At 36.0% G+C, this 12,539-nt stretch overlaps 2 pseudogenes; both read right to left on the bottom strand.

The window, feature by feature from the left end:
• Positions 1-2,464: 2,464 nt before the first annotated feature.
• LOC141540720 (SCY1-like protein 2) lies at positions 2,465-5,689 on the bottom strand (annotated as a pseudogene).
• Positions 5,690-5,722: 33 nt separating this feature from the next.
• Positions 5,723-12,539, bottom strand: part of LOC141540719 (josephin-1-like) — a 105,284-nt pseudogene continuing 98,467 nt past the window's right edge.

Raw genomic sequence — 12,539 nt, 5'->3', positions numbered from 1 at the left:
TATTTATTACATGCTAAACATACAACACATAGATGATTCCATTTCTCTGGAGAATAACTAGGCCAATGAGGTTTAATTCCACATGTAGGATGAAATGAATATTTTTCTATTATAATGACAAACATTTCAATTCAAAAGATTTAATAGACTGCTTCTGCAAAGGGAAAACAAAAGGATGCTAACTAGTCACAATATGAGGAACTGAAACAAAATCTAAACCAAAGATGTTTCTTGGCCTTGGCTCAATAACATTTCCATTTGATTATTACTGTATATTTTCCCCATCATTTAAAACTCAGTATATTTTCCTTCCAGTAATAAGCATATGTCAATAACCATGTTGGCTCAGTCAATGCTAGTCTCTATTGCTTGAATGAATGTTTGAATCAGAATTGTTGCCAAATAAAAATGACTTCTTACTGGCTGCACATTTTTAGAAAATGAATATGCAAAAAAAGTTGACATTTCTAGGATTTTTTTTCCTCTTCAGTCATTGATTCATTTCTTTCTTTCTTTCTTTGTAGTTCCATCTTTCTTTTATTATTGTAATTTTTATTTTATTTAATGAAATAAAAAAGAAATTTTCATAACATAATAGAATAAAAAGGATGATTGAACATGAAACTACAAATCTATTATGTATAACTTGCTATTTAAATAAGTAGTAATTATATAAATTTCCTTTTTCTTTTTTTCCTTCCCCTATCAGATGGCTACCATTAGACACAAATATGCATATATATGTGAAAAACCATTTTATCATACTCTACTTACCAGTTCTTTCTCTTGATGCAGCTTCATCTCTTGATGACTTAGTCATTCAATTTTTTTTTTTAAAGTCCTCTCCTATTGATGAAGTGCAAACGATGATGTCAGAGGTAGTTTTGATGAGGTGTGAGAATTGGGGTGGGGAATCCCCTCTGGTCCTTGCAGGTCCAATGTGAAAGAATTCACAAACCTGAAATCTGTGTGGCAAAAGGGATTTACTGACACTGAGAAGACACTATCTTCAACTGTGGACAAAATTCCTGGCAGGGCATAATCCTGTTTCAGACTTCTGCAAAGATTCGGGGTTCAGAGTTGTCTTTTACTAGTTTATTTATTAACAGTACAATACCCTGGGCTTTTAAAGCAACAAATGAAAGAACAATATAATTGATGAAAGACTTTAAAAAGGCACGCAGGTTATCTCTAAAAATGTTAGAATTAATTTCTTCTACTAAAAATGGCCAACTCTGAAAGGTTCCTGGAATTCTGAGGAAAGGAAGAATTAACATTCAGTGACATTAATAGTGAGAAGTCAGACTGTATCATGGGCAAATCAAACATCATTGTTGGCAAGCAGAAGTTGAGATTGCTTTTGGGAAGTAAAGTTTATTGCACTTAGAGCAAAACAGCATAAACTTTAAAAGTTTATTCAAATACACTTGGATTCTTGTAAATCTGTCTTGGAAATTGCAACCTCACAAGTTTAGTTCAAACATAATAAGGAAAGAAGAGATAGGGCAATGCTCCACATCAAGAAACTGCATGAAGTGACTGTGCCCATCCAAGATCTCCCTTGCTCAGCTGGACATAGAAAGAAAGAGTCAAATGACCCCAAATGCTTCTCAGGGAACCCAGGAACAAAATCCACTATGCTATGAAACAGACCATGTTTAACCAGGTTTTAAAATGATTCATCTTGCATTAAAGATGGTTTATGAGGTTTTTACGGTTTCAATCAATGAGAAGCAAGATGAGTGAAATTTTACAATATTTGCTGAGAACTTTCTAAAAAACAACCAATGCATAAGAATTCAGAAAAGCAAATCACCTGATTCTTTCTTTATGCTTATAGTTTGCTTTACTTAGAGAAACATCAATCCAGAAATCAATTCTAGCACCTGGGTAAAGAACAAATTAAAATTAAGACATAAAAATTGTGGCATGCAGACCCTGGCAGCACTGGGCAGATAAAACTTGTAAATGCCATTGACTACTTTTTGTCATCAATTATACCAAGTCATGCAAGGAGAGATGAGCCACTGACAGCAATTTTAGCTTTGAATGATCCTGTTTTAAAGCCATGACTTCAGATTATAAAAAAAAGGGAAGGGAAGAGAGGATGTGAGAGAAGGCAGCAAGGAATGAATTAAATGGAAGAGTATGTACAAAAGAAAGTGGCACAGTGGACAGAACACCAGCTCTGAAGTCAGGAGGACTTACTTAATACTTCCTAGCTGTGGGACCCTGGACAAGTCACTTAACCCCAATTGCCTCAGCCAAAAAATAAAAAATAAGAAGAAAGGATTCTACATCACTATAATGCTAATGTGGCTGCCTTTGTTTTCCTCCACCAACTCTCTCAGACTCCTTCCTCTATGGAAAGTTCTTTCAAGACAGAGAGTCAAACATATCAAGATGAAAATAAGCTTACCCAGATTAAAATGCACTCAATTCTCCAAAATGAACATGGAGTGGATTATCCAAAAAGATCTTTTAAATCATTACTAGTTGAGGTGCTACTAGTCATATTTGCTGGCTGTGCAAAATTCTGAGGAAATGAATCAAACCGCTTTGAGTGTGTACACAAGAAAGAATTCTACATCATTATAATGTTGATATGGATGTCCTTGTTTTCCTCTATCAAATGTCTCAGACTTTTGCCTCTATGGAAAATTCTTTCAAGCCAGATATTCAATCAAACATATCAAGATAAAAATAAATTTACCCATAATTAAAATACACTCAATTCTTCAAAATGAACATGAAATGCATTATCCCAAAAGATCTTTTAAATTGTTGTTAGTTGAGGTGCTATTTTACTAGTTATATTGACTGGCTATGCAAAATTCTGTGGGTTAAAGAAAGGATGGCCCTGAAAACCAAAAGCTGTCTATCCTACCATGTCTAGCTGTCTTCTGAATTGTTCATCCCTGGAGACCCTTGAGGAAGTATAAACTGATTAAGCCATTGGTTTGGTTTCTGCTGAGATAATTGGTTCAAGCTAAATTTATGTTTCTGAGGGCCAAATAGACTATACAGAGCAGACATATTAGTGGGTCTGTGTGGGATTTGCTGTGACATTCAATCTGAAGCTCTTGGAGTATATAGGTATTTCCAGAGTCACTTGTGTCACTGGGCCACTGAATCTCTACTGGTTTGGACTGACTGGCAGGCTGAATTACTGGCATGCTAAGCCTTGATTGGTACTTAGGCCATTTGCCAAGTTTCTCTTTATATTATCAACTGGTTTGGAAAAACCATGCCCATCCCCATGACAGGACTAAAAAATATTTAGCAGAGGTTGAAATTTTTTTAACAGAAAGGCTGGTTGTGAATTCTATGGATTGGACACAGGTCTCACTATGTAACCAAGTTGAGTGTGGATCCTTGAACAGTTGGAGTGTAAGAGTAAGCAAAGAAAACTGTCAAATCTTCTGTTGAGACTTTGGTCTACTTGATGGGTACACAGGGGTGGGACAGCTACTAACTTTTCAACTTTTGGCCTCTTTCTGTTCCTTTGTTAGCTTTTGCTTCTCTTTAAGTATCAATGATGCCTTTCTGTGTATTATGTATCTCATTTTCTTTACTGTTTGATCTACCACTAGTTAGGAGGTTTCTTCCAATACTGTTAAAGATAACCAGCATTAGGACTTTTTGTTTCTTCAGATCATTCATTTGATAAATGACATTCAAAAATTTCTGCTATTTTTGTATTATGTGGAGTTCTTCCAGTTTGTTTTTTCCCCTCACTTTTAATCTATGAAGCATTTTTGATGACTTAATTTAAAAAATTGAACTGCTTAAAATTAAGATTATTTTCAATGTTCAGAGAAATTAGATGCAGCAAGACTTTCCTATCAAGCTCCTCTGTGGTACTTCCAAATTTCTTATAAGGAAAAGAACACTTGTCAATACTTAAATGAAGATATTCCTTGGCTGGAATTTATTTTTAAAAGGGTAGAATGGCATCAATACAAACCACTTATCAATGTATTCCTAAATCTTTCTTAAGCACACTAATTAATTTATATGATGAACATTAAGAAAATATATTTGTAAACATTCATTTTAAATTCTTAGTGTCAAAAACATTTTCATACATGGATAATCTATGATGTTTGAAAAGGTTGGAATGATTTTCAAGGTGAAGTTTTAATGGAAGGGATTTCTAAGGCTTTATAAACCAGGGATTCCTTAAACTTTTTCCTACTTGTGACCCCTTTTTGCCCAAGAAAATTTTAGGTACAGGTATATTAATATATAAAAATAGGCATACAGGTGAAATATATACTGATATAAATCATAAATAAATTTAGTTTAAAATAATTCTTTGGTACACATATAATTTTGCCATTTATTAAATATAAAGCAAATTTGTAAACATATGGGGTTATGAACCATAGTTTAAGAAGTTTCATTACAAACCATTGATAGAAGACTGTTTCTTATTTCATCCATGATGTTTTGGTTAGCAGTAAATCCATTTTTTTTTGGTAGGAAAAGTAACAAAATCTGGATAGTTTCCTTCTGCTTAAAGATGAGGCTGAGTTCTGGCAGAATTAACTTAACATATTCTTCTTTGGTATATATCTCAGCAATTAGTAGAAAATGAAAAGTACCATATCAGAGTTTACACATCCAGAAGTTAAGCAAGACAAAAGTTTCTGTACTATTATATGCAAGAGTAGTTTGAGCAGAGCTTTTGAGAATGCTTTGAAAAATTGATACCTGAAGATTATCTCTTTGAAATAAGAAATCAAAATATTGTAGCATGGCCTCACTGATATCACCAAAGAAGGAGATCTTTGTCATGTGATCTGAGTCTTGCCTGATGGAGTTACATTTAAAAGTAATTTCATATATTCCTAGACTTCCTCAGGTGAAAAGAACTGGATCCTAGAAAACTAAGCTGATTTAACTGCCTATGAAGCCTTTATATACGTTTTGCTTGTTGAATTCAAAAATAGGTTTTTATTTATTAAATACAGGTGCAAACAAGAGTTCCTAAAGAGTACATATCACTTGCAATCTCACAGCTAACAGAAAATATGTATAGAAGAGCCAAATATTCAGAATTTGGTAGGCATATGGAAGATAAATTTGGATCCCAGTCTTTGCAAGGAAACTTAGGCTTTTATTCAGAAGGATTCATTGATGATATACAAAATTAAAGCCCTTTATTTTTCAGACTGCTATTTATTCATTGTTCTGTCTTCTGGAGCAACATTTCCATGAACCATTTTCATGCTGCTGTATAAAAATGGCAATCCTTCAGAAACCTGAAGCAACCCATGTTTTGTTTCTACATCATAAAGTTTATAATCCTTAATATCAGGGAACCTGTAGAAGGCAGATTTTTCCCAGTTTCTGAGAACATTGGCTACACTTGAACATACTGGCTCTATATAAAATGTCAGGCAGTCTCTGGATTCTTCTAAAGGATGCTAGAGGGTAAGAAGTCAAGGGTATAGAATCTTTCTTTTAGAGAATCACAGATCTGATCCTTTTCAAATTTTTGATATTTATCAACCTGCTTTTTAATCAATGACAGAATATCCATTTCCTGTTTAGTTTTTTTGTGCCAGTAAAAATCTTCCAAACCAGCCTATTGCCACTATTGGGAACATACCATTACCACATTGTTGACATCAGTTGTTTCTTTTGTAACAGTACTCTTCAACTAATTCAGCATGAAATCCATGGTTGCAATGCTATGCCATTCTGTTTACCTGATCTAGCTGACAGGCAATAGTGCAAAAGCTCCTTTACCTTCAGCCACAATTGTTGTTCCACCTACTCCAGTGCTATGGTGCTTCCATGGCTGCTGCTGCTGCCAGAGCTTCAGGAGCTGGTATGGAGGTGGACCAAAGTTGTTCTTAAAAACAATTGCTGTTACCATATACAATGTTCTTTTGGTTCTGCTCACAAAAATAAGCAGAGAAAGATAATCCTTGGGTATTAAGCACTGTATTTTCTTTGTTGAAAAATAAAGCTTTTGTTTTGGAAAGACCCTTCCTCACCCCTATCTTACCCTAAGCACATACTCTCTGTCTGTCTGTCACAGAAGCTGTTCAACCAAACCAAGTGGTACATTTGCAAATCTTAAAGGACTTATTGCACCTTAGTATTTTTCTGGGTGAGACAGCCATTTTACTAACCAAAGCTTATGTTATCTGGGTCACCATCTGTCACTTGTTACTTATATCTGAAGGAAAACTTTCCTGTTGAATCATCCTCACAGGTGAAGCAAAGGATGTGAGTCAGGGTATCATTCCTGGGTGCATAAATTCTATAGTTACCATTATCTTCAGTGAAGAAGAGGCAGAGAGAGACCCTGAGAAGTGATTGCATCATTAACCAGATGTCTCAGATACTCTTGAGTATTCTTATTGCTGTTTGAAGGAAATGAGCAACATGGCACAAAGCCATTTTTTGCAGCTTTGGCAGATACCAGTGGCTCTACTTAGTGATAATAGTAATAATTTTGTTATTCCAGATTTCAGAAATGTTCTAGAAACCTACTTTTTTCTCTAAAGATTGTCATAAGGCAGCTTAGTAGATCAGTACTGGTCCTGGAGTCATGAAGATACTAGTTCAGATCTGCCTCAGACATTTTACACTTACTAGCTATGTGACCCTGTGCAAAGTCAATCCCTATTGCTATGCCAAAACAAAACAAAACAAAACAAACAAACAAACAAACAAACAAAAACTTAACATTAAAAAAATTGTAATGATAAAAATTTTATAATGATAAAAGCTTATTATGGCAAATGTTTATGATTACATTTTGATTTGAATAACTTTAAGAATTATAGAATAATAGATGCTAAAAGCTAGAAGGGACCTAAGAGATAGTTCAGTGACAGAATTATAAAACTAGAGCTGGCTGAGATCTCAGAGGTCATCTAATCTAATCTTTTCACTTGACTGATGAGGAAATAGAGACCTAAACTAGTAAGGTGACTTTCCCACAGACATAACAGAGAGTAAAAGGCAGAATTGGTCTTTGACTCACATCAATTCAAATTCAATGTTATTTCTACCCCATAATATATAGATGAAAAAACTAAAGCCAAATTAGTAGCAGAGCTGATTAATATCTCTCTGTTGAACTCTTCTATTATTAGGAAGGTTTTATTTTCTGCCTCTTTACCTTATAAGTTTAAGAGTTGGGTTCTCTATCTTGGTTCAAAGCCAGAACATATAGATCATGACGCAAGCAAATAAAGTTTTATTTTTTTCTGAGCAATCTCGACTGCTCACAAGTCTGCTTACCTCCACCCTAATTCACATTCTTCTCCTCTCTGTCTCCTTGCTAACCATATAAAACATGGTGGTATGAATGCACTTTAAAGTCCAAGCTCAGCTTAGGTTAGGAAAGTACATGTTGCTTTAAGGGGGAATGGCGAGTTTCTTGCCACTGTTATCCACTGATATTTCATTAGGGAAACCAAATTTAGACTTGCCGAGAGCTATCCTCTGTTGGACTCTCTCTTAACTAGGAAATTAGATAATGATGTAATATCTAGCCTCAGAGCATGAGTTTATACCATGCCCAATGAATTCTTGGCTTTCCTTCAGGATTTAAAGGATGACCTAATGTCTTGTGGTCTGAGGTTTATTCTATATATTTGCTTATATTTGCTTATCCTGTTCTATCTAGTTTTCTTCAAATATATTGCTACTCAGACTTTTTCTTATTTTTGGAAATTGAGCAAGATGAATTCTTTACTGCTACATTATACTCTCAGTTACATTGAACTATTTAAATTTATTTTTTAATTTTTGGAATAAAGCAAGCATTTCTATAACATGATATAATTAAAAAGATGATTGCACATGAAACAGCAAATCTATTATGTACAACTTGCTATTCCTTTAAAATATGTAACAAAGTTGTCGTATATATTTTTTTCTCCTTTCCTCCTCCCAATTATGGAATTCTATACACTTCTCTCTTTAAGTCTTATAATATTGTAGTATTTCAGAAGTTCATGATGAAAGAATCTAATTGTATAATTCTTATTACTCTGTAATCAAACCAGCCCATGTTTGTTTGAGGAGCAGGTAAGTGGCACAGTGGATAGAGTATTGAGCTAGAGCCAGGAAGAAATGAGTTCAAATCTAAGGGAGACATTTACTAGTTGTATGATGCTGGGCAACCCTAAAGGAGACATGAGTGAAATGACTGAACAACAAGAGCATGTTCATTTGAATTGTTTTTTTTTATTATTATAGCTTTTTATTTACAAGATATATGCATAGGAAATTTTTCAGCATCAACAATTGCAAAATCTTTTGTTCCAACTTTTCCCCTTTTTCCCCCTACCCCTTCCCCCAGATGGCAGGTTGACCAATACAGTTCATTTGAATTCTTAAGATGAAACCTGTATATCAATCTTTAGTTTAATGGTGGGCTCTTGTTAACTAAAATTCAGTACCTTTTTAATCTTCTTTTGGGGAATCTATTTTTGGTCTGAACTTAATATGGGATCAAATGTTAACTTTTCCCTCATTTAAACATTTTCAAGTGTCTTATGCTTATAAGATTAATTAAATGCTTTCCTTTCAACAATCCTGTGAGATTTTTGTTGTTGTTCACTCATTTCAGTTGTATTCACCAGACCTCATTTGAGGTTTATTTATTTATTTGGTTGTTTATTTATTTTGGTGAAGATACTGAAGTGGTTTATTATTATGTTCTCCAAATAAGGTTAAGTGACTTGCCCAGGGTCATATAGTTAGTAAGTTTCTGAGGTTGGATTTGAACTCAGGAAGATGAGACTTCCTGACTCCAGGTCTGGTACCCCATTCTGCTCTGGCATCAACCTGATCTTTCCTGCGAGACAGACAATCCATTATAATCCCCATTTTGTAATGAGGAAATGAATGGTCAGAGAAATAAAGGCACTCGCCTATGGTAACACAGCTAGTAAGGGGTCATTTAGGATTTGAATCCAGTTACTACATCATCTGGACAATTGCTATCCCTCCTTTGCATTCAGAAGGAAGAGGTTTAATAAAACTGTAATATATCTCTGTAGTTTCCAGGCAGCTCCTGAGTTAATGGAAGTTATATGCTCCAAAAGTATGTTTATAAGTTGATTGCTTGGTACTTGGACTGCATTATTTCATGTGAAAAATGCTATATATGATGATTAGGATTGTATTCCAGTCCCTATGTGTCTTTTAAATTATTATTTAATTAGTTTAAATCATCTTTATAGTAACTCATCAATTTAAACTCCCCTGAATCATTCTGAATAAGATATGAGCCTGAAACCTTAACTTGAAAAATTACCTGACAATTAGAACTGCCCCAAAGTGAAATATATTGCTTGAGAGCTGGTGAGTTCCCCTTCCTTGGATGTCTTCAAGTAGAGGATGAATGTTTACTTACTGGGTGTGCTGTAGAGAGGGTTTTCATTCAGTTTTTTGATGATACATTCTGACAATGAGATTGCATTGCCATGACTCAGTGACCCACTAAGGCCTGAATACTTGGCTTCTCTGGGCCTGGAGAAAGAGTGGGGCTGGGGATAAGGAAAGTGGATTAATGGCTTTGACTATAGCAGGGAAAATTCTATGGACAAAGGTAGACTATGGCACTAGGGAGTTCTGGCCACAGAGGCTGCAAAAGCAGGCATGAGGACAGGGATGGCAGTATTTATATAAATGTAATTTAGAAAGGCATCTGTAATGTACATAGGTCCTTGGAATCAGGATGATTGGGATCGGAACCTTACTGTGACTTATATTAGAAAGTCAGTTAATTTCTCAGTGCCCCAGGACATTTTATAAGATGATAATTTGTACAACAATGGAAGATTCTTCATTATCATAGAAAGTTTCCTTATGATTTGGTAACATCATAGATCTTGACTCTCTTAATATCTCAAAATATGACATTCATAAAGCTAGAGAGTACTGCAGCATAGTATTAGTATTAACTAAGTGCTTCAATGATTCATTTCTTATTTGATTTCTTGAATCTATGGTCAAGGAAGGGTTACTTCCTAAAAACACTCTTTTTAGTATCATTGTCAATAGCTTGAAAGAGAAAACTCCCATGCCATTAGAACTTTCCAGATGTATAGTATATGTCTTCCACTGAAGATCTGTGGAGATTATTTTCGACCCAGATGTATTGATTATTCTTGGCTACACAAATCTCTCCAAATTCCTCAGCTGTGTTAAAGAGCCAACTAAAAGAGATAAAGGAAGCAATGGCCCATCTATGTAGCAGCTGTAGTCTTTAGCTAGAGTTGAATGTATAGCCCAATTTTTACCCATTAATCTTTTTGCTTATGTACTCTTTCAGAGAGTAGCAGTTATGAATCCAAAAGATATACTGTATGTATATATATATATGTATGTAGGTAGGTATATATATATATATATATATATATATATATATATATATATATATATATATATGTATGTAGGTAGGTATATACATATATGCCAACTTGGGGTCTTCAGAGAAGACTAGCACTTCCAGTATAAGGGCTTTCTGAACCCATTTTAATGTTGCTTATTCACTTTTAGTGTCCATCTTCACCCAACTCTCACTTGTGGCTCTGAGACTCCATCTTCAATTGTCCTGATTTATATCTTGACAGTGGACCAGATGGCTCTGGAGGAGAAAGTTAGCTGGTAAATTTGCACAGTCCTTCCTCATTAAGATCCAGTTCTTTTGCATGTAATGGCATTATCTTCCTGATGCCATGATCTTCTTTGTGAATGAAGGACAAAAAACAACTTCTGTGAGTAGAGCACTTCTACTGAGGACGCAATTGGAATTGGTCAGTTTGACAACACAACTTTCCCCCCTATTTCCCTCCTTCCCTTCTTCCCTCCCTCCCTTCCTGCCTCCTTCCTTCCTTCCTTCCTTCCTTCCTTCCTTCCTTCCTTCCTTCCTTCCTTCCTTCCTTCCTTCCTTCCTTCCTTCCTTCCTTCCTTCCTTCCTTCCTTTCTTCTTTCCTTCCTCTCAAGATTTCTTGGGGTTCAGAGCCTAGATTTTTTTTTCTTAAGGACTATGCCTAAAACTCACATCACTCTGGCTCTCACTGATTGGCTAACAAAAAGTCCCAAACTAACCCCCACTTTGTCTGTGTTTAGACCCTGATTGCCTCAGAGTGAATGTCAATACCAATTGTTTCTTTCTAGGCCAGAAACCCTGAGGATCTTCCCCTCCAAGATTGATTTTGCCATTCTTTGCCTCGGTTTTTTTTTCTTATCTAGCCTTCGTCACTGAATGGGCTTTGCCTCAGTCAAATTGAGACCTGTTACAGACGTTAGCTTAAAAAGACCAAAGTCTCCCATTTCATCCCATACCATCTGAAATCATCCTAATATATATCTGGCCCATATGGCTCTGGAGGGGAAAGTGAGACAGGTGACCTTGCATAGTCCTCCCTCATTTAAATCCAATTCACCTCCCTGCCATGGATATCCCCTCCCTGATGTAATGATTTTCTTTGAGGATGAAGGACAAACAAGAAAAAACATATGTGGCTTAAGAAATTGTAGCATATCTGTGGGCACACCTGATTAAAACTCTCAACAGACAGCTTAACTCATGTTGAGGGTAACTGACAGGCCTCAAACTTGTTGGTGAGTTGGGGGAAGTATCTGCTCAAAGCCTGTGAAGACTTCCTCTAGTGGAAAGGGTGAATAAGAACAATTTGTTCCAATGACCATGGAGAAATTTGAAGCAGGCACTACAAAGTGTTTGGAGCTTGGTCGGACATCAAAGATACCAAGGCCATCTGTAGCGAGCTGTTGTCTCCAGAAGCTGCTGGATCGCTCTCTGGGAAGAGATCTGCTGTGTCTACTCAAATCTCTCAGACAGATTCTTCTTCCTGTAGTGAACCGTTGTCTCCAGGCAGTTGCTGTTAACTCTTGTCCAGAGAAGTGACTTCCCTTCCTGCAGAGAGCTGCGTCAAGCCAGATGTAGTGCAGAGTCTTCTTCTTGAATCTCCTCCAGCTCTTATCCTTCTCCAGGCCAATCTGCTCTCTGGGCCCAATGTTGTCTCTTTTATCCTCCCAGAGAATGGGCGTGGGATAATGCAAGGGCTTCTGGGAAGAACCACTTCAGCCAATGAGCTTGCTCCTTCTATCAAGTCATCCTGAGTTCTCACCTTGTAATTGTCCAGACAACCTGAATTCTCACCTTGTCACTGTCCAGACAACCTGAGTTCTCACCTAGTAATCCTAACAGCCATCCACTCACTGCAGACTAATTATCCAGAATTGCCCCTGGACTTTGATAACTTTGGAAGAAAGAGAGAGGCTGATGACTGTTTAACTCTGCCTTACTTAAATTCAATTCATACAGATGTCACCCCATGATGTCATTGGTCTTAAAAAAATGAAGGACAGACAGAGGGTAGCTAGTTGGTGCAGTGGATAGAACACCAGCCCTGAAGTCAGGATGAGTTCAAATCTGGCCTCAGACACTTAACACTTCCTATCTGTGTGATCCTGGGCAAGTCACTCAACCCCAATTTCCTTAACAAAAAAAAAAAAAAAAAAAAAATGAAGGA

This window comes from Sminthopsis crassicaudata, chromosome 4, assembly GCF_048593235.1.
Source record: "Sminthopsis crassicaudata isolate SCR6 chromosome 4, ASM4859323v1, whole genome shotgun sequence".
In the NCBI taxonomy this organism is placed as follows: domain Eukaryota; kingdom Metazoa; phylum Chordata; class Mammalia; order Dasyuromorphia; family Dasyuridae; genus Sminthopsis; species Sminthopsis crassicaudata.
The sequence above is the reverse complement of the archived record's forward strand: the minus strand, read 5'-3'. Positions and strand labels throughout refer to the sequence as shown.